This window comes from Eucalyptus grandis, chromosome 3 (genome assembly GCF_016545825.1).
Source record: "Eucalyptus grandis isolate ANBG69807.140 chromosome 3, ASM1654582v1, whole genome shotgun sequence".
Classification (NCBI taxonomy): domain Eukaryota; kingdom Viridiplantae; phylum Streptophyta; class Magnoliopsida; order Myrtales; family Myrtaceae; genus Eucalyptus; species Eucalyptus grandis.
In genome coordinates, this window is record NC_052614.1 from 62,493,737 (window position 1) to 62,516,606 (window position 22,870).

Here is a 22,870-nt window from a genome sequence, read left to right on the forward strand (position 1 = left end):
TTGATCATCTTTTCTTTGGTTGTTGGATTACTTCCAGCCTTGCTTCATTTTGGGCTATGAAATGCAATCTTACTTGGCAAAATAAGTCATGGATAGACACTTTACACTAGGCCTTAGATTGTCTCTCAAGCAATGATTTTTCTCAATGTATTGTGAGATTTTCTTTTGGAGCCCTTTGCCACCTAATTTGGAAGACAAGGAACAACACTTTGTTTCGGGGCCAAGCTCTTTTTGTGCCTGCTTTGAAAAATCATCTCTTCAAAGTCGTAAAGGACAAGGCTCTCACCTTCAGCTAGGTTGTTGATACACCAAGAAATAGGAGAACTTCAGCGAAGTTGGGGGCTAGATCCAGCTATTTTCTCTTTGGAGGTTGTCGTTGATTGACCCTCAACCGCGTTGTGGACACACCGAAGAACAAGAGGATTTAAAAAAGTTGAGGACTTATTCCCACCTTTTTCTTTTCAGAGGTGTTAGTTTCCTCCTTGTAATGCTATGAGGGTTGCCGCTGTTTCGCTGTCTGGTTTCCCTCCTTTTTTCCTCTTTCCTTTCTTGTTGGTTGCCATTGTTTGGCCATTTGGTTGCCGTTGTTTGGTTGTTTGTGTTTCATTTTTTTTCTCGACATCCTTTCACTCGTTATGACATGTTTATCATCTTGAGTGTAAGTTTTTGGTATCGAGACCCCTTGCTATATAACTTTTTGGTTAAAAGTCAATACATATCTTACCTTATAAAAAAAAACTTAATCATTTCATTTAATTTGGTATAATATTTCTAGAACAATATATGAACATTTATTTGCCCTTGTTATTAACGTGGATGTAATTTAATACACAAGTCCATCTACTTGAACTCATCAATTAAGAACTTATTCGTGTTCCTCTTGTATATTATTGTTTAGGGCAAAAGAACTTCAATCCCCAGTCCGCCCTCCCCAACCCATTGACTTTGACGATCTGGTCTTAAAAGTCTTTTGAGTCGAGAGTGAAAAGACAGCGATGAATGACAAGATGACGATGGAGTCGTGGAGAAAAAGAGAAATTGGGACAAAACGGTGAGTCGCTTCAACCAAACCTCTTCGAAAATTCAATGCAAGAATCAACCCCGAGAAAACTCGCGACATGGGAGGTTTGGGTAAGGACTTGACTTGCAGGCCTCCGGTCCGCCGCGACCCAGGTCATTGGCCCTCACGATAGCGCCATCATAGGTCACCTCCAAACGTAAATGATAAGGTTCTACCTTTTCATCCTCTTACGTTCTCTCTATATCCAGCTTTTCTATTCGTTACTTTTTTCCTTCATCCTTTGCGTCTTCTTTTACGTGGGCACTGGGCACCACATCAATGTCCCATTTGTTTATGACATATTACAAACTGACATATCAAAATTTCCACCGTTTAAATTGGTCGGAGTTAACAAAAGAAATTAATTGTACTTTCTAACAAGTCTTAGAACTGATTGCATTATTTTAAAATTTTAGGATTTGATCGATGAATTTTGGGACTTATGAAATACTTACAGCAAATAAATATAATATGTTTCATGATGGTAGCTTTTTCTTTCCTTTTTGATAATCCAAGGTGGTCAAAGAGAGACTTGGCCAACCAACTGGAGACCTGTGAAATTTCCGCAAGCCTCATTAACTAATGAAATCCAGACCTTTTAACTTGTATAGCCTTGAACAAGGGGGGTTGTAGCTTTTTTCATGTACAGATATATATTACTAGGACAAAAGTTATTTCAAACAACAAAAATTACAATTGGCATTGAATTTTAGTACATCTCTCTATATATTTGATGGTCGGCAGAAAAACTTTATAGAAGATAATGTAGATCTAATATAACTTTTCGTTGGGACAAGTGAAATGATGTTAAAACAATTTGACTAGTAGTTGGATTCTATGCAAGGACAATATGCAAAGACAATAATAACTCATTCGACATAGTACTATATAGCTCATGACAATTATGACTAGTCAAATCACGCGTTTTGCTTCAAATGATACATAAAATATCATTCAACATAGTGTCATTTTGCTTGCTGGAGGTTTTAAAAGCAAGTTACATGACAAAGATCAATTCTCGACAAGGAACTCGCGATGAGAAGTTTTGAAAGAAGAGGAAGGTAACTTAGGTGGTGATGATTAAAAAGGCCGTTTATGTAGAGCATATATTGTGCCGGGTTCTGGTGTTTCTGAAGGATAATAGGAGGCTAAAGATCTCTGTATATACTTCCAGATCCGTTTCACAAGGATCAAGCATCAAGCCTCCAGTAGAAATACTCAAATCACCTCACAAAATGACCAATTAGTAATATGGGTTACTCGAGAAGGCCTCTTACATATAACGTGGGATGGAAATTACAGTATCCAAATTTCATTTAAAAGTCCAGCTTTGAAAGAAAGAGGAGATTTTTGTGCCATCTCTTATTTAGGAGTCCCAATCACAAAGCTCGGCTTCTATCCTATGCAATCCCACTGCATCCATTGCTCGTCAGTTTCCTCGTTGATTCAAGCCTTGGCTCTTTTCCTTGAAACTTCGTGGCTGCATAAAGCTTCAAGTAGTCCCTGAAGGTGTACTTCTCTGGGTACAGGAGCTTTGGTGCTGGCAACATGACGGCATCGGGAGTGTAGAACGGGGGCATGGAGAGCCGGCTCCCATTCTTCTCCACCATGACACGGTGCAAGATGCTCTTGTACCACCCGTTACTCAGCTCCTTGAGTTGGTCCCCACTGTTGACGCATACATGACATCGTCGGACGGCCAGATCGGCACCCATTGCACATCAAGGAGGAATTCAAGGCCGGAGACTTGGTCATCCTGAAGCATCACTATGATCCCACACGCATTAGTGTGTTCCCTGAGCCCCTCCACTCTCTTGGGGAACGGGCAATCTGAGTATTGAGCCACCTTTGTCCTCCCACACAACGGCCATCCTTCCCTGAGAATGCCTTCTTTAGGTGGTCCATTTCTAGGCCAAGGTTTTCGCAAATGAGCTCTTCTGCTAGCTGTATAACCTGAGCGATGTACTCATCCTGTCATCCATCGTCTCCCTAAAGGATATCGCAAAGTATTAGTCAGTCACCCCATCATATGTAAGACCAGTGGACTAAATTGGTCTACAAAGCCATGCAATGAATTCTAAGAGCTTAATCCATCCTTTTAAGAGTGCGTTTCATTTAGCATTCCCAAGGGGTTTTGGCTTCCAAAAATCTCTTGGAGAAATCTTCAAACAGATTTGACAATTATTTTGAATGAGCTTTCAGTCAAATGCTAGACTTGGAAAAACTGACACCCAATGCTAGTATGGACTAGCATTGGGCTTTCAATATTTAGTCAAATGCCAAAACTTATTTTTTTCCTTCCAAAAATATTCTCACGATACTTCAAATTTCCAATTTTGTCCCCGGTTAAATTTTCTTTTATTGAAAAAAAGGAGACAACCCTCCACTGGACCGACAAAGGGTTCGGTATATATATATATATACACACACACGTAAAGCCCATTGCAAAACACACATTCAACTCAAAAGTCCATTTACAAAGAGTTTTAACAAACACAATTTGCATTTCCCAAATAGCTTTAACTCTCAACATTTGCATTACACTCAAAGCTTATTTGCAAAACTAAATTGGTATAGTAAAATGGGATGGTGCGTTTCGGAGAGCATTTTAGAAAACCCTTTTGGTAAATCATAGGACTTCAAGCAAATAGTACTTGGTAAAAGAAATAATACTGTAACTGAAAGTGCATGAAAAAACAACTTTATAGACATCAAAGATGCTAGAGTCGCGCAACCCCAAGTGAGTGCAGAGGTTGCAAAATTCCAAGCAACCTAGATATAGACAAGAGGCAAGCATCACACAAGGGACGCTAACATTGCATGCCCTAGGCAATGGGCCACCAAGATTGTGTGATCCCAGGCAAGGTGATGCTGGTGTCATGCGACCTTAAGTGATCCCACTTCAGAGTCCCTTTGGCTCCTCGAAGCTACCTCGACAAATCCTAGATCTAAAGGTAAGAGACGATAAATAATGCAAAACTAAGGTGTGAAAGCGAAATTTCAGTAAGCTTCGGAGGATAAAAAAGGGAAAAGAAAAAAAAAATCATTATTCCTTATAAGGAGCCTTCCAAGAATGTAGTAAAGACAAAGGAAGGACGGTCTGCCTTGAGTTTTACGCTTTGCTAATACTAATGCTAGCTTTGAGTAACAGTGGTCCAAAATTTTTTACGGAACACCACAACTTACTCAAAGGACATGGAGGCCCAAAGCAGTCTTGTAAAGCTTTAAACTTGTGATCGGGACTAATTTTCACGCACCGAAGATCGCTCCAGAGGTTCAGGAAGTCTTCAATGTTTAACTTCGGGAGGGCCAGATGAAAAAGGGGCATCCCAGTCTAGATCAGATGTACCATTGGCAGTCTCTGACTCAGAGAAACTTACCTTAAAGTTCTCTTCACAGTGGGCGTTGACAAATGCTTCACTTTCTCCCTCAGTTCAGGGTCAACCCCATGGTTCTTAATCTGCAAGAAAAGCATCATCATCCACATATAATTTCTTAAGATAAGAGAGTGAATTCGGTTGATAAAAAAGATTGAACTTTCTTGATGATGATAACGAATCACAAAATGTTACCTTGAAGCAGCCCCATTTCTCACAAGCATGGTGAAGTAGTGCCATTATTTTGCTCCCGTTCTCACCATTAAACTCACTCAAATCTTTCATTGTAATCTCCGTGCTATTGCCTTCCTCCTTCTTCAGCTCCGAACTCTCTCTGACAAGTTTATTGAGATGGTTATAGGGTTCGCAATGGGAAACTTAAGTGATTTTATTTGCTTACATTTGTGAGGTCAATGTCATTATTAGATAAATATATATAAATAAGTTCAGTTGCAAATTAAGCATAACCTGGGTTGAAGAATTGCTGTTCCTTTCCGAGCCCAACTTCTTTCATCAGTGTCTCAGTAGCATGGGATTCAGCGTCTTCTATGTCTTGCAACGGTGTCCTTTGGAATGTTTAATTTCAATCAAAGTCAAAGACTAAGCTTCTTTTTCCCCTCTTTCTGACAGATTTATCAAGTTTTCACATAAGGAGTCAGATTTGCAGCAAACCAGGAGTTCCAAAGTATTATTTCAAAATGTTTGTTCTTCATCTTCCTCCCACTTTCTGTCCTACAAATCAGTTGAGCTTGGAGACGAGATAATAATTGAAATGCAACATTTAGTAGGGTTGTTGAGTCTGGCATAATGACCACTATGGGTAAAATCAATCAAACTAGACCTTATGTAAATCATCAACCTAAGAGCAGATAGGAAAGTAGTAGAATTATGTAAGATTTGAACCTCTAATGTGCACCCCGACACCATATTAAGAATCCAATTTTGTCAAAACTTAAATTGTCGGGGAAGTAAAGAGAGAGAATCTTGCATTAGAAATAGTTGGTCTGCATTATTCGCAAGTTTTTTTTCCCCAAAAAATGTATCTATAGGTTAGACTCATGGATCTGAATGTAATTAAAGATAGTGAACAACAGGCAAATTTTTTATTTCATATCGTAGGTTAAAAAATACATAAACTTTACATGTGAATTGCAATTAACTTTTCAATTGGTGAAATCAAGTGCTAAACCTCTCGTTAGAACTTTAATCAAACTCTTTCGACGAGCATTATTGGAAATGGCTTATGGTTTCGCGCTGGCAAGATAGGAATCTTTAAGTTACTCTTTTCCAACGTGGGTGTATGACTTGATTGTACCAATTAAAATATTTTAAGACTTGATAATATTTTGTAAAGTAATTATAACTTTCCATACAATGTATTTAAAAAGCACGAGTCTTTTTTTTTTTTTTTGAGAAAACAGTCCCACTTTAAGTTCTTATTTTAATGCTACTATATTATGTTGGGGGAAAATTTTAAATGAACACTTGAAATAGAGCCATTTTCTAAATAAGGCGCTCAGAGGTTCAAACGCGTCGGCCTACCAAATTTCCACCGGTTCGAAGGCAATTTTGTCCAAAATTTGCAACTTGGTTAAAAAAGGGTAAAACTTAAAAACCCAAAACTCCAATTTGAATTCTGAGTAGGGTTCTTCGCATCAGTCACCGGAAAAAAAAGAGAAGGTAGACAGAACCATGAAAAAGAAGACGTAATCGCCACCCCGCAATCCTTTTCAGATCGTTCTTGGAAGGGCGGCCTCTACCGGAAGCGTTCTGATCCATTGATCAGATTTAGGAAATGAACCTGAGAGCGTAAAAGAGAGATATTAACTATAGGGCTATGCCGCTAACGCAAGGCCAGACGTTGGAGCTCCTCTGCCGGGGTTTAGTCCTAAATCTTGTTTTGGTGCCAATTAAATCCTAAACATTTTTATGTTGTGCCAATTTAGTTATTTCTGACTAATTTTGGTAAGATTTTGTTGACTAGATGTCAGCTAACTGATGTGGCTTGATCAGCGTTGACGTGGACAGCTTTAATAATATTTTAATTTTTTTAATTTTAATTTTTAATTTAATTTTTCCCTTCTCTTCCTTCTTCCTCTAGCCGGTCGTCGGATCTTGGCGACCGGCCAAAGGCAATGGCAAGCGAGGTCGAGGGCGAGCCTCGCCAGCCCAGCGCGAGGCCACCCTCGTGGCTTGGGCGGCCTGGAGCTACTCTCGTGCCGAGCTGGCCTTGTGTCGAGTTGGTGGGGCTCGCCCTCGCTGCCCAACGCGAGGCCGCCCTCGACACAAAAATTGTTTAAAACAAAATTATTCAACACCGAGCAGCTTTTTGAACACTAGAGTGAACGGGGCCATTTTCTTTTACTTTTTCCAATGCCCTAGTCTTTGTGTCTTCAACCTTGGGATAGCCTCAAATAAGAGAGGAGTTCAAGTCTTGTTATGTTGGTTTTGATTTTTGCTAAAAGCAAATGAGATTTTATGCATGACCAGAAACTGCATAACGACTCTGGGATAATCACCGATTCCATACGTAAGTTCATGAATTAATGGTGATTTGGGGCAGGATGGACCCAAAAAAAAAAAAAAAAACAAGTTTCTTTGCTTTCAAGATCTAACTAGACTAAGTTTGTGCTCCGTCGAATTCACACTATCAAGATCATGAGAAATTAAATCGAACGAATGCCTTTCTCAGAGAGGCTTTCGACATTTTGGTGGTAAAGATAGGAATAAAACTCTGTCGGTTTTGTCCTTGCCATGATTCAACGGTCATCATATACTTTTTTTTTTTAATAAATGAAATCTGCTTGTGTATAGCCCCCAAGATCAACATGACCTAACATAGCCCTTCCTGTCCCTACATAGATTATACAGTGAAACTGAAACATGACCCTAAAACTTATCACACAGCAAATTCCACAAACACAATAAACTTTCTGCGAACATGAACACGAAAAATAATCTCTTGCGCCTTCACTCGGTCCTTTCCTTACTTGCGACATGCCTATCAGTAGCACGATGTTTAGTAGTCGGTACTGAATGGCTTGAAGGACTTGAGGTCGAGAAATACATCGGCGACAGAACCAGCGGCTGCAGCAATGGTGATGATAAGGCAAACCACACTTACAATCTGGAGGAACACCCACTTGGTGCTCCACTTGGGTATTTTCTTCTGCTTAATATACATCTCGACTGGGAAAAAGACCGTGAGGGCCAAAAACCTAGCGCTCCGAGCAGCCCAACAATGTCGTTGAAGAATGGGAGGAGCATGGAGATGAAGGTGGTCCCGATCACGAAGACCGTCCTCCAGACCAACTGGAAGAGTTTGAGCTGGTAAGGGCTGCACCCGGGGATGGGGATTTCGATCTCCCTCATGATGAACTGGCTGTTGGGAAATTTCTCAAGCAAGGTCTTCTCGACATAGGCGAATAGGGGTTGGCAGTTGAATTGGTACGCGCAGACGAGGTGAATCACGGTTGCGGCGTTTGCAATGTCGACCACCCAGTATGGGTTGTAGAAGCCGAACCCAGTGAGGAGGTTTTTGGGTGCCACATCGCCAAAGGCTGCGTAGCCCATGCACCCACGGATCATGTAGAAAAGGGTTGTGGCTGCTATGCTGATAAGACTCGCCTTCTTCATCGTCTTTGATTCAGATGGAGAGGACCGGATGGTGTCCTAAAACAAATATAAACTCATCATATCAATGATTTCAATTCATCAGAACTATTAACCATAACTAGTACTTTCTTGTGTCATGTATTTGAGAGAGCTCTGTTCACCTGAACTTCTAAGAAGAGAAGGAAGTACGAAAAGGCAAAGACGATGTCACCAAGAGCCTGGAAGTTCCTCCATATATTCTGCGTTGAGGTCGAGGCCCCGATGTTGATTCCAGTGAGACTTCCCTTAATTTTCCCTGTCTCTGAAGATAAAACAAACCAGAAGAGAACACTAAATCAGAACTTCATAATTCGACTAGGTTTTATCACCAATGGAGAAAGCTTAGAAACGTAAATAGAGCAGTTTAGCAAGAAAAAATTTCACGCGCCTACAAGTTTGGCAATACTAAGGCCAAGTTCAATGATGGTGTAGGTAAAGGACATGAAGGCGGCGACGATCGACAGCCACCACACCTGATCGAAATCGGGGATCTGGGAGAAAATGATTTCGACGAAGCCAAACGCAATCATGTAAGGATTGCTGTTGATGTGACACGGGTCCTTCTCACCTTTCTCGTGGAAGCAATTAGACCTCTTGATAGCCCTGCAATGACCATGGAAGCCAATAAAATCAAACTCACGTAACTTTTGACACCATCGAAATAGCAATCACTAGAATTCTCACTGCATAAATACTCACATCATGCTGGTGGAAGATGCAATGGTATAACCAATGGCAACCCCAAAGAGGTTCACGTATAGAACCAGCTCAAAAAGCTTGATTTTGAGGCTACCTGGAGAATTTAATCAAAGATAAGATTTTAACACCCAACACAACATGATTGGACTTGACTCGGACATTAGTATGTGAATATGAACATGAACACAGATACAAATGTGACATACCAAGATTGTCACGGACAGCACCCATGTAGGCGTAGTTACGGTTGCTGGTGGTGGGGTCGCCGGAGCGATAACAGGTGGTGAGGAGGGTGGAGGTGTAGTAAGTGACAAAGGCAAATAGGAGCACGATGGTGGGGCCAGCAATCCAGCCAAGCTGCGCGATGGCCCAAGCCAGGGACGGGCCTCCAGATCCGATCAGTGCTGTGATTATGAGAGCGCTCGCTGTCCATACCGTCTCTGCATTTATTCACACACAAGCCAAGAAAATATTCAGTGCATCTTGTGTGCCAGCGTGACAAACAAGAAGGACTGTGATCACCCCTTCTTTCCCCACCGAGCCTTCAGCCGATCGATGAAGAGAGACGAATGAGGTCACATTGAAGAGGCGGGAGGAAATGGGCTCGGAGAAGTCACTGCCGGTGAGGTTGAGGCGTCTGAGCCAGCCGAGGAGGCCGAGCTCAAAGGGGATGCAGCCGAAGAGGTTCTTGCCAGCGAGGAAGAGGGACGCGACCCGGCCGTGAGCGCAGGCGACGCCGGACCAGAGGGGCGGCGCGGTGGTTCGTCGGTCCTCCGAAGGCTTGGCGGAAGAGAGAGACTAGGGCGACAGAAGAGAGAGAGAGAGAGCTTGCGAGGGGATAATTTCTTGGTCGGGGCGGGAGGAAGAGGACGCTCAACTTAAAGTTTGCTAGCTAGACAAGTTGGGCCCATTGAACATGTGTCGCATTTGTCAATCATCACATGATGCACCCAATGTAACATGTCACTAAACATTCTAGCTTTCCATTTTAATTTACTCCGTTAAAATGGAAAAGAGAAGAGAATTGCTGCTTTAGCTAAAGCAAGAAAAGTGTACCATCCTCACCACACATCTTCAAATTTACTATTAATAGAATATACTGCCAGACAACATACTTGGAGATGTATAATTAGGAGGGTACCGTGGAAAGTATCTCTAAGCATTTTTTTTTTTTAAAAAAGGTCGTAATTTCAGCTACTCTCCTGAGATCACAACACGGGTTGACGTGAAATGCTTGCGGGGCTAGGCTACTGGCGAGATAAATTTCTTTTTTCACTGACTCTGTTTTATAGAAATAGTCCTTTTTTTCCTGTGAAGAATATCTCATACTTTTGTTGCTTTATTCCCTGGTTTGTTGGCGGTATTGATATGATGCCATTGATCTTGAAGACAGGTGATTCTTTGTGGTAGCTGGCCCAAGTCCTTCATAACAAGTCGTGGTAATTTTCACTTCACTCTTTTCAGGAAAGAAATGAAGACAAAAATAAAGTCACCTGTGCGTTTGGGACGACGGTCGTCATTGAAGCATTCGGAGCCATCTTCTGGGGGGACATCAATGGATGCATGGACGATCTGGTTGTTTGGATTCTCCATGAGAGAGAGAGAGAGAGAGAGAGAGAGAGAGAGAGAGAGTTGGATAATGGAATTGAGAAGAAGGAATTAGAGTCGGTGTGGTTAGAGTGGCCAAGAGAAGAATGAAGTGATAGGTGCAGGGAAGCCTGAGGGATGGCTGTAGATGGAGTTATATACAGCAAAAATTCAGAAGAGAGGGCTGGTATCGTGGAACTGGACTCGTGGGAACACAGACATGTTAAAAGTATGATTTTGCGGTTTGGAATCAAATGAAACCCCTACAGGTCTCGTTTCATCCAAGTGCACATGAGCGGCATTGTTTGCATCTAAATGCACGTAAAGAAGAAAAATTGGGTATCGTGGAAAGTCGACATGCATGCAAGGATGTAAAGGAGGGACAGAGAAACAGGATGTGAGGTCGGCATGGAGTCAGCAAAATGTCTTTCGAACTCGTTGCCAAAAGATCGATGCTCATTTGCGTTTTTCTATTTTCCTAGTGAATCCTATCAATATGATCAATCTAGAGCATAGGCCACTCGTAGCCAGCAATAATAGCAAGAGGGGAACCGACGTGGGAGAAACATTCGAGGGTCTTCACAATATGGGAAGAGAATTTGGTTGGTTAATTAAAAAGGAAAGCATGTCATAGGTCACCTAATGATAAAATGACAATGGTCTTTCTAGTGTCTAATAATAACCTCATAGGTATTACACACATATGTTTGAGTTCCTAGCAAACTCAAATTTGATTAGCTATAGTAGCGTGTTGAAGAATAATGAAGGCTTGTTCGCATTTTTTTCCCCTTCAAAACATGGTAGGTGATTTGATCCTCTTATCGGAAGGGATAAAGACTATATCATATGTCAGTTGTTTATATGGCTACGTTACTTCCGCTCTCGTTGTTGTATTGGATTAAAAGGTTATCACTGCATCTCTAGATGGATAATACAAGTGGGAGTTTGCTCACGCACATGGAGATTATTATTGGTATGTACACGAAAATATTGCTTTCTCATCTTTTCTCCAAAATCACTACATCTCTAGATGGATAATACAAGTGAGAGTTTGCTCACACACATGGAGATTATTATTGGTGTGTACACGGAAATATCGCTTTCTCATCTTTTCTCCGGAGATTACCATTGGTACACGGTACACGGAAATATCGCTTTCTCAATTTTTTCTCCAGAAATTATTTTTGGAATATGGAAATATGGCTTTGTCGTCTTGGTATATGGGAGATATATGGGAGATATCGCTTTTCCCGTAATTGGCTAATTGTCGATAGCACACCACATTTGATGCCAAGTTATATTTGCTCGGATCAGGATCATGTCGATTATAAAGATTTGGCTATTTTTTGGTATAAACACATACTCCCATTTTTGTTATTTTAAAAATTTGAAAGGCACGGATGATTACCTCTCAAAAGTTTGGATGGTTGCCTATTATATCTCGAATGCTTCACACTCCACATTTTGACAACCACTTTATCTTTGCCTTTGAGGAAAAGTACCAAAATAGTCATAAACATTTTGTATTGGTATCATTCAGTTCTAAACTTTTCAATTTGGTAATTTAGTTATAAACATTTTCACATTGGTACCAATTCAATCCATATGGCTAATTTAAGCCGGAAATTGCTAATATGGCTGTCGGCGGTCTTACGTGGTGCCACATGAAATTTTTATGATTTTTATAATTTTTTTTTTTCAGATTTTTAAATTAATTTTTTTTAAATTTTTCCTTTTTTTCTCTTTTCCTTTTTTATTTATTTTTATTTTCTCCTTACCCTTGGTCGGCGAGGGCCCAGCGTCCTTGCCGGCCACAGGAGGGCGTCGGCCCCACCCGAGATCCAGGCGAGGGCCTTGGCACCCTTGTCGACCATAGGCGAGGTGCGGCAGCCCTGCTTGTGGCGGCGAGGGCACGGTGGCCTCGCCAGATTCGAGCAAGGGCATGTACGTGCTCAGCGCTTCTCCTCGCAGCATCTCTCTCCGTCACTCGCTGCTCGAAGACTCTGCCCCCCCACGAGGGCCCTCGCTTGGATCTGGGCAAGGGTGCCGAGGCCCTCATCGGCCAATGGGCGAGGGTTTTGGCCCTTGCCAGTGGCCGATGAGGGTGCGGGCCCTCGCCTGACCAGCCGCCCCGGTGGCTGGCGATGGTTGGCCGGTCGGCCGACGACCTCGCCGGCCAAGGGTAGGAGAAAAGATAAAAAAAAAAAGACAAAAAAAAAGGAAGAAAAAAGAAAAAAAGAAAAAAATTTGAAAAATCTGAAAAAAATTATAAATAATCATAAAATTTGTCTACGTGGCGCCACGTAAGACTACCGGAGCTTAAATTAGTCGGATGGACTGAATTGGTATCAATACAAAAATGTTTATGACTATTTTGGTACTCTTCCCTCGCCTTTGTAACATCTTGACACATCATCCTCTGATTGACGATAGGTTTCGCGAACCATTACCATTAGTCATTGCTTCTTTTGGAATGGTATAGAGACTTGACAAGATTTCATTTTCATTCAACTTCATCTTCGTCTTCGTCTTCGTCTTCGTCTTCAATTTTGATGCAAACTACTCCTCGTTCCACTTTCTCTTTTCTTGGAATTCTCCATTATACTTCAATCCAGTACTTCAATTAAATCCCAAAGCTCCTGAATATTCGGCTTCCGCATATCTTTCCCGCTTTGACAAATGACAACTATATGTTCCAGCCCCACGACGACTCTATGGAATAATCCTAATCAAGTAACTCTGTGTCCATGTTTTATACGAGATCCATCAGATCGTATCTCTCCAACTTTAAAGGGTTGATTTCCGCGCTTTGTTAGAGAAAAGCTTCCTATCCATGAAATTTCCGTGATAGAGTGTGTCTGATTGCCCAAATCTAGTTAATTTAGGGCTTTTCCTTGCCTCTGACCTTAAATTTTACCGATGGTGCTTGAGACTAAATTGTATATCTCTTCTGTCTGAGAAAAAAAAAAAAAAAACCAAAATCGAGAAAGCTTTTCAATTATGATAGTGACCTTGGCGGGCGGCGCATGATAGCCTTGGGTCGTGTCACGATCATCCTTGCCGCATTATATGTGGATAGCCTTGGGTCGTGTCACTATCATCCTTGCCACATTATACGAGGAATCCACATTCATGCATCTTCGTCGATGCATGAAAATGCGTCGGGCATTTTCTTTGGCCCTTTTCGGGTTCTTCAGGCTTGGATTGCTCTGTATTTTCCTGCCCCTTTTTCCTGAAAGAGGGCGTAAATTAACCTAGTCTAGGGAAGTAGAACTCCGGACTCATCTCCCCGATTTCGTGGGTTTTCATTTGCAAAGTCATCCTCTTAAGCCGATTCCTAGATATATTTCCCCATTCAAATATTTCTTGAGGTCATGTTATTAGTATCCCGCCAATGACATTAACATATGTCCCTTCACTATGTCGATTTCCCTTCTCTTTTCCCATTTGGACTTCCAAATGGAGCGTAAAAACTCTAATTAAGTGTGCTCATCCTTGGAAAATTGTCCAAAAAATCCTAAATATATTGTATTTTTGCTTTCAACATTACCAATTCAGTTTTAAACTTTTTTACTTCTTGTCAATTGAAAAATTGAGAGTTCAATCCAATCTATGCCGTGGGTTCATCTCCTCCTTGAATCGTGAGTCCATCATCGACATCTCCTCCTTTAAGTTAGCCTAATAAAACATTACATGATGTCATCTTTGCTCGCAATTTGAAGTTGGAAACCAACATTAGGCTATGCTTTCTCGGGAAAAAGATGAAGACGGAAAACTTCAATCCAATCTACGTTGTAGGTTCATCTCCTCCTTGAATCACGAATCCATCATCGACATCTCCTCCTTTAATTTAGTCTAATGAAATATTATATTCAGAGTTGCTCACAATATAAAGGTGGAGGTCAACATTAGGTCATGCTTCCTCGTAAAACGTGAGAGAGGGAAATTTCAAATCCAATCTACGTTGCGTGTTCGGAGGGCACGGAATGTTCAACCCTGCTTTTTTCCGATAGAGAAAGTCAAAAAATGTCATCATCAATGGCACAATTAGGAAATTTGATGATCAATTTACTCCTCCTAGTGGCCAGCCTCTAGGTGCAGCGTTACCTTGTGGTGGTGACAGAGTATGGGGACAAGGCGGAGGGCCTTTAATTTACTTAGTATCAGTTTTGACAAGAGGGAGAAAAAATTAATTTCTCATATATCTTAGCACTAATATCTTTAAAAATATCAGATGAAAGGAAAGAAACATTTTGTGCGAGAACTCATTAATTACATTATTAAATGAATGGATCGTCTGGTAATTTGATGATATTTCATTTTTGTTTGTGGGGTGAAATCGAAACCCCGGCAGGGTAGCTTCATCGTCCGGCCTTGCGATCGCTGCATGTGGGGATGTCGTGCCCTCTTTCGCCCTATGGTTGATATCTCTCTTTTATCAGGGGAGAGACCACCATTTGGGGTGCACTTCTGAGGATTAGGGAAAGCTTCTTGATAAAGCAAGCGATCAGTTCAAAGTTCAAAGTCCAAAGTCCAAAGTTCAAAGTCCAAAGTCGAGAGGTTTGCCTATTGGCTTATATCGGCTAATATCGAAGCAGGTACAGAGGGCTGGGAAAGATACTCTCGATTTTGAAGTCAATGTGGCAACCATAGATGACTTTTTAAAGGCCCCTAGATGCTGAAGCTGAAGTGTTTTGTCCTATCTCCCGTGTGCACTTCAAAACACGCGCAAAATGGTAGCGACACCATAGAATAAACGAAGCCACCAATGATGGCAAGAGTGGACCCGACATGGGAGAAAATTCAATGGTTTTCATAAAAAAAGGGAAGAGAATTTGTTCCTTTAATGGGAAAAAAGGCATATCAGCCGTCATCTAATGATGACGATGGTATCACCCAGAGATGTAAGTTTCTAGCAAAATCAAGTTTAATTAGGTATGAAAGCGAGCTAAAGAATGACAAAGGCTTGATTGCAGCTTTTCCCTTTCAAAAGATGGTTGGTGATTTGATCACTCTTTTCGAAAGGACAAAGAATATCATGTGTCGTTGTTCGTCTGACTACATTACTTCGGCTGCATTAGATTAATGCCAAAAAATTATGCCAGCGTCATTATTCTCTAGGCGACGAGGAGACTAAGCCCATGTGATCAATCCATCCTCCCAATGAAATTCCTTTCACCAAAAGATAATATTTGATTTTCTATCGAATCGTGTTCTGTGGCAATTCGGATAGAAAGTGGCACGTGTGACCAAGAACCATAACTAATTACTCTAGAAGAAGGCAAATGCAAGAACCGGAAAGTTAAAATGCAGGAACTAGAAAATTAAGTCGACAAATTAAAAGACACATAATTCGTACTGATGATCTTGTATCCCTTGTACAAATAATTCAACACGGCTTATATAACTCTATTGTAAGACGTAAACTCTCCTAAGCGGTTGGAATTCAACTTAAAGGTTACAAACCACAACTCCGCAATCTTAGGCTCCATGGACAATTGCAATCTTAGGCTCCACGGACAAATTCAATGATCACGCATTAATTTTATCCACCTGTGGTGGTGAAAACAAATAACACATTTCCACAATGTTGGCATACAAAACTTGATTCAGTTTTCAAATAATATGTCAGTGAAATCTTCATCTTTGTGGTCTTGGGTTCAAATTTTATTGGAAGTGCTCCAGAAGTAAAATCCTGAGTGCAGTAGGCCGATGTCTGGGAGTGCCTCCTTTAATATCACTTGGAGTGGTGGATCAATTTGAAATAGCTAGTATGAACAAAATAAAGGAGTTAGGGAAGAGAATAAAAACACGAGATTTATAGTGGTTCGGCTTAATCCAAGCCTACGTCCACTCTCCCACCGATAACAGCCTTCTTGGCTGGATTCCACTATGCAATCAACAAGAGATTACAACTCCGAGTGCAAACACTTAGTAGATCACACTATCTCACTAAGTCACTCTCTTGGTATTTCTCTCACGATTACAAACGTTTAAGCTCTCAAGAGACAAGTATATGATCTAAAGTCGCTTAGACTTTGGAATTATAAATTCTACGCTCTGTCTCTTACTTGCTCATCGGTCCATGATCTCCTTAAATACTCCTCCACTTCCAAACTACCGTTGGACAGCATCCCAGAGAATCGTCTTCCAATATACCCATTGGACAGCTCTGTATCTAGAAGATTTGGTAGCCGTTGAGTGACAAAGGTAAAATCCCAAATTGATTCCGATCGCCCATACAAACGAAATCTTGGTTTCCATAAGTAAAGCTTCTTCGTATAGAAAGTTCTTGTCTTCAAGATCCAATCGTCAATCAAATAGATTGAATCAATCAAATCAATCTTGATGTGGAATCCAAACCAGATCACTAGCCGTTGTATGATTGGGCTTGAGTTACGATTCATCGAATGCGGATGTAAAGTACGAGTCTTGAGACTTTACGATATGAGTCTTGAGACTTTACAACTGGGTCTTTAGACTTTACAATCTCGAGTCTGTACCCGGTTCGGCTTCAGCATAGAGTCGTCTTCCAGACTTTGAGTCTTGAGTCGGCAGTCTTGAGACTTTGAGTCTTGAGTCGACGGTCTCAGACTTTGAGTCTCGAGTCCGCGATCTTTCGACTTTGAGTCTCGAGTCGCGGTCTTCGGACTTTGATAATATCCTTTACATGTTCTATTATCTGCATGGTCTATTACTTAACCATCAAACATGTTAGTAGCCTTTGATTTATTTTGTCATCTTCAAAACATCATAAGGGATTTCCCTAACACAATTGAAATGCACAAAAACTGGCCAAGACACCAATTTAACACTAAAACCAAAAAAGAAAACTAAAGGAAGAAGCTTCAACTACATTTTTGTTTTTTTTTTCTTTACGAGTGGAGGCGACAACGTGAAGAAAAATGAAAGATGGTAACAAAAACTGATTTGGAAAAGTTTAGAAAATTGTCAAAAAAATTACAAAGATTGGAGTAAGTTATCATATGGATTTGGAAGTTGGTTTTGATATAGCTAGTATAATCACCTAGAAAGGGGTGAATATGTGCGTAAACAAATTCTCGAGATATGGAAGCAATTCTAGGCAATTGATAGAAAGAAAAATACGATCAAAGTAAAGTAAAGGATAAGGAAGAGAGAAATGAACACAAGATTTATAGTGGTTCGGCTTATTTCAAGCCTACGTCCACTCTTCCGCACTAACAGCTCACCGGCTGGATTTCACTATGAACAAAAGAGAAGTTACAGCACATCTTTTCCTTGATTCTACAGTGTAGATGTTCTACCACACTTCCTCAAGGTTTCTCACGAATATATACTCTCTTTAGTTTACACGATTTTGCTCAACAAATGAATTGACTAGGAACAAGGAGCTTCAGACTTTAGAATTCTTCTATCGTGCACACTCTCGAACAACTAGAACGTCTTCCTTATATACTCCTTCATGCCATCATACCCGTTGGCACTTACCAAGTTTTGATCATTTAATGATCCCGAAGAGACTTGTCCTGCATTCTTCAAGTTCTGAACTTCATATCCCAATGCATATATCTGACCTTGCATCTCCAAGAGAATGTCCATCACTCTGCGAAAGTCTGCTGAATTTTCGGTCTGCGTACTGGCATTAGCACGATCTGATGGAGTAAATGCAGACGATGGTAGATTAGCATAATCACGCAGATTTGGCGAAGAAACCTCATGACCTTCCTCAGGAAACTGAGAGGCAAAAACTTCCTCTGGATCTGCTGGGGATCGACTGACTCCCTCACTGGTTGCAGGATTTGAGGTCATTCCTCTTTCTCTTGGTCTCCCCGTGTCCATGCCTTCGAGGTGGAGAGTGCTCCTGATTTTCTCATTCTTCTTGATCTCTTTTCTCTTCTTCTTCTTTTCAACTCTCTCTTGCTCAGCATCTCTTTCTTCTTCTTCTTCTTCTCTTTCCTCCGTTTCTTTTCCTCTGCTTCTTTCTCTGCTCTTTCTTCTGTCTGATGTTCTGACTCTTTCTCTGAAATAGATCGACTGAGATTCTTCAAAGCAGAAATAGTGATGTTTTCCTCATCATCTTCATCATCAACAAGGAGAGCTCTTCTTCTCTTAGATAGAGCATCCATGGGCTCCTTCCCTTTCCTTTTCTAAGAGAATTGATGAGATTTGGTGGAGTCTTCTCCTTAAATTTCTCCAATGCCTTGCTTAGTTCCTTCGGACGCATCTTGGTCACCATTTTCAGTCCTACCACCATATGATCACACGATCGAGCACAAAGAATTTGCGGAGGCTGAATGTTCGGATGTCCGGAATAACTCGTCACAAGACTGGATAAGGAAGTTGTCCTCTGTCCTTTATCACAGCTCTATACATGTGGAACATAACAGTGTGAGGAAGTGAAAACCTTTTCCCTGTGATGATAGCATACATTACCTTTGCCTCTGAACTCGAGACATCAGTCTTGGAAGTTGATTTCGGTTTGAGGCAATTAATTACAATTTTGTGCAGCAAGATGTTAAATGCACTCATCCTTGAATAGGAAATCTTTCCCTCAGTACTCCTGTCCTTAACAAGTTCCAGTAGTACGAGCAATAGAAACTTTCATCCGTTGATACTTTCCTCTCTCAACTCCTAACACATCTGCTAGCATATCCATATCCACAACAAAGTCTTGATCTTTGACACTGAAGGAGAATCTATTCGCATCCAAGAAACTAAGATTTGAATAGAAATATGCAGTTAGTTGAGGATAGGCCTTTGTGGAGTCAGAGCAGAATTTCTCAAGTTGAAGATGACCGAATTTTTCCCTCAAGTTCACATTTACAGCATCCAGAAAGTCAAAATCCACACTCCTAGGGTTTATCACCCCACGCTTCAACAATTTTGAGTATAGATTCATCTGTTCCTTCGATCTAAACAACTCTCCCCTTTTTCCTCGATTTTCCGCCGCAACTCCCATTCTTGGCTGAAATTTGCTGTATAATTTGTCATCATCATTTCCATCCACTGGATTAACTCCCCAATCACGAGGGTCACTTGGGATATTCGCAAGGGATTCTTCTGCCACACCCTTATGAGCAATTCCCAAACTTTCCATTTTTCGCAAAAAAGATGTATTCATTTCCATATCCTTTGTCCTTAAGAAAATCATCCACATAGTTCAATGGAGTACCGGTCCCTTTTAAAGCACGATACAACTTATAAATAAAGAGGGCCTTTGAACTCTTACGGGTCTCGCATCTTCAATGATTTCTTCATTTTGATGAAGATCAATATCTTGAGGACTAGATGGAGGAGAATGACGCTACGAGAATGTTGTGGGCTCTGCTCGATTTGGAGACATTTCTTCTTCAGTGAGATCGAAGTGCGTAGGCTCCTCACTCATTCGCCGCGGTCCCCTGTTTGCGATTCTTGAAGACTTTCTTGAAGACGACATCTTTCTTAGTCTTTGAAAGATTCCTTGCTTGACTTTCCCAAGAAAGATGACAACTTTTTTTCGAAGATTAAACAAGAGAAGAAAACAGGAATGGAGGATTGGTGCTTTTTAGGGTTTTTGGAGTTAAGCGAGGAGAAAACGACCGTATATAAGACCGTCGTAAAGAGAGGATACCAACCGTCGTAATGGAAAGTGAAAAGATGCCTTTAAAAAATAACAGCCTTTTTCGAAAAATGATCACATCAAAATAACTTCTTTTTATAAAAGAAACGATGCAATAATTTCGTCAATTAAAGATAGCGATTGAGATAACAATAATCAACATGGTTGATGAACGTACTTTTTCAAAATGAGATTAGAGAGAGAATAACTTACAGACAAAGTCTTGCAGTCAAAGCCTTATAGTCTGAGTCTGAGAGTCTCTAGACTTTAACTTCTTCAAACTTCAAAATGTTGAGTCTTGAACGGATAATTTCAAATTGATTTTTTCTCTAAAGGCTTTGTAAATATATCCGCCAGTTGATTCTTTGAGTCAACAAACTGAATCGAAATTTCTCCATTTTGAACATGATCTCTAATGAAGTGATGTCGAATTTCTATATGCTTTGCTCTTGAGTGAATAATTGGATTTTTGGTGAGATTGATTGCGCTGGTGTTGTCACATTTAATCTCCGTGCATGAATCTTCAATTCCAAAGTCTCTTAGCTGTTGTTTTATCCACAAAATTTGTGAACAACAACTTCCAAGAGCTACATATTTCGCTCTTTGTAGAAAGAGCTCTTTTTTTGCTTTCTTGAAAACCAAGACAGTCTTTGTCTTGCTTCCAAGTAGTTGACAGGTACCTGAGGTGCTCTTTCTATCAACTCTGCATCCGGCTAAGTCTGCGTCTGAGTACCCAAGAAGAGTAAAGTCTCCCCTTTTAGGATACCAGAGATCGAAGCTTGAAGTTGATGCAATATATTTGATAATACGCTTTGCAGCATTTAAATGTGATTCTTTAGGGTCTGCTTGAAATCTGGCACAAATGCAAACACTAAAAAAAAATATCAGGTCTAGAAGCAATAAGATAAAGAAGTGAACCGATGATACTCCTGTATAACTTTTGGTCGACTTTCTTTCCTCCTTCATCTTTATCTATCTTCAAGGAGCTTGACATTGGTATATCAGCGTTTTTGCAATTGTCCAGTCCAAACTTCTTCACAATATCATTAGTATATTTTTCTTGATGAATAAAAGTTCCTTCCTTCAGTTGTTTCACTTGAAGTCCAAGGAAGAAGGTTAACTCACTCATCATGCTCATTTCAAATTTATCCTGCATAGTCTTAGAGAATTTCTTGCACAGACTTTCATTAGAGGATCCAAAAATAATATCATCGACATATATTTGAACAAGTGGAAAACTCTTGCTTTCTCTTTTAATGAAAAGAGTAGTGTCTACTTTACCTTTAACAAATCCATTTTCAATTAAAAACTTACTCGTCAAATCGTACCAAGCTCGAGGAGCTTGTTTCAAGCCGTATAAAGCCTTTTGAGTCTCGAATACCGAGTCTGGTTTCCTTGGGTCTTCAAACCCAGGGAGGTTGTTCTACATAGACTTCCTCTTGGATGAATCCATTTAGGAAGGCACTTTTGACATCCATTTGGAATAACCTGAAATTCTTATAACAAGCAAAAGCAAGTAATAATCGAATTGCTTTTAACCTTGCTACTGGTGCATAAGTTTCGTCATAGTCTATCCCTTCTTCTTGAGTGTATCCCTTGGCCACGAGTCTTGCCTTGTTTCTTATGACTTTTCCTTTCGTTCATCTTGTTCGAAAACCCATTTAGCTCCAATAACAGATTTACCTTTCGGTTTAGGAGTCAATTCCTGAACATCATTAATCTTGAATTACCCGAGTTCTTCTTGCATAGCTTCAATCTAGCTTTCATCAGATAAAGCTTCTTCTATGCTTTTGGGTTTTATTTCAGAAATAAGAGCCACAGCACTAGACTCTTCGCGCCTCTTGGATCTTGTGCGAATTCCTTCATTGATGTCGCCAATAATAAGATCTTTGGGATGACTGGACTTATGTTTCAAGTTGTTGGTTAATTTTTCAGATTGATGGTCACTTCCTTCACTTGAATCTTCAACGATCACTTGTTCTTTGGTCCTTCAAAGTCTCGAGCTATTTTAGACTTTGTAGAGTCTCGAAGCGGAGTTCAGATTCTTCAAGATGAGTCTCGAATGGATTCATTTTGCATAGAATCTTGGAATTTAACATTCATTGATTCTTCCACTTTGTTTGAGTCTTCTTGTTGTAGACTCGTACGCTTTGCTTGTGGTTGAATATCCAAGGAAGATGCCTTCATCGACTTTCTTCAAACTTACCAACTCGATCATTTGCATTTTCAGTATAAAACATTTGCATCCAAATACATGAAAATATGAAACAATAGGCTTCTTTTCTTTGAATAGTTCATAGGGTTTTTTTTCCGAATTGGCCTTTGAAAGACTCTATTTATAATGTAACATGTTGTAGAAACTGCTTCAGCCCAAAAACGTGAAGAGATGTTACTTTCAATTAAAAAAGAGTTCTAGCCATTTCTTGAAGAGATCTATTCTTTCTTTCCACAACTCCATTTTGCTTTGGAGTATATGGAGAGGAGAATACATGCTGAAAACCAGATTCATCACAGAATTTTGTAAAATCATGATTTTCAAACTCACCTCCATGATCTGTTCTTATACTCGAGATAACATACCCTTTTTCATTTTGAACTTTCTTAGCAAATTTTTCAAAATAAGAGAAGGTTTCAGACTTACTTACCAAGAAATATACCCAAGTAAATCGTGAGTAATCATCCACAATTACCAGTAGTATTTCTTACCTCCAATGCTTTGCGTTCTAGTTGGTCCAAAAAGATCCATATGCAGAAGTTGCAGTACACGGTTAGTGGAAACTTGATTTATTGGCTTAAATGAATTTCTTACCTGTTTTCCCAATATACATGGTGTACATAGATCAGACTTTTGATACGATAAATTTGGTAGACCACGAACAAGCTTCTTTGCTGAGATTTTGGCTATTTGCTTCA

General features: G+C 40.3%; 2 pseudogenes; both read right to left on the minus strand.

Annotated features, from left to right (window-relative positions):
- Positions 1-2,460: 2,460 nt before the first annotated feature.
- LOC104440372 lies at positions 2,461-4,722 on the minus strand (annotated as a pseudogene).
- Positions 4,723-7,258: 2,536 nt separating this feature from the next.
- Positions 7,259-10,383, minus strand: LOC104440365 (annotated as a pseudogene).
- Positions 10,384-22,870: the final 12,487 nt, after the last annotated feature.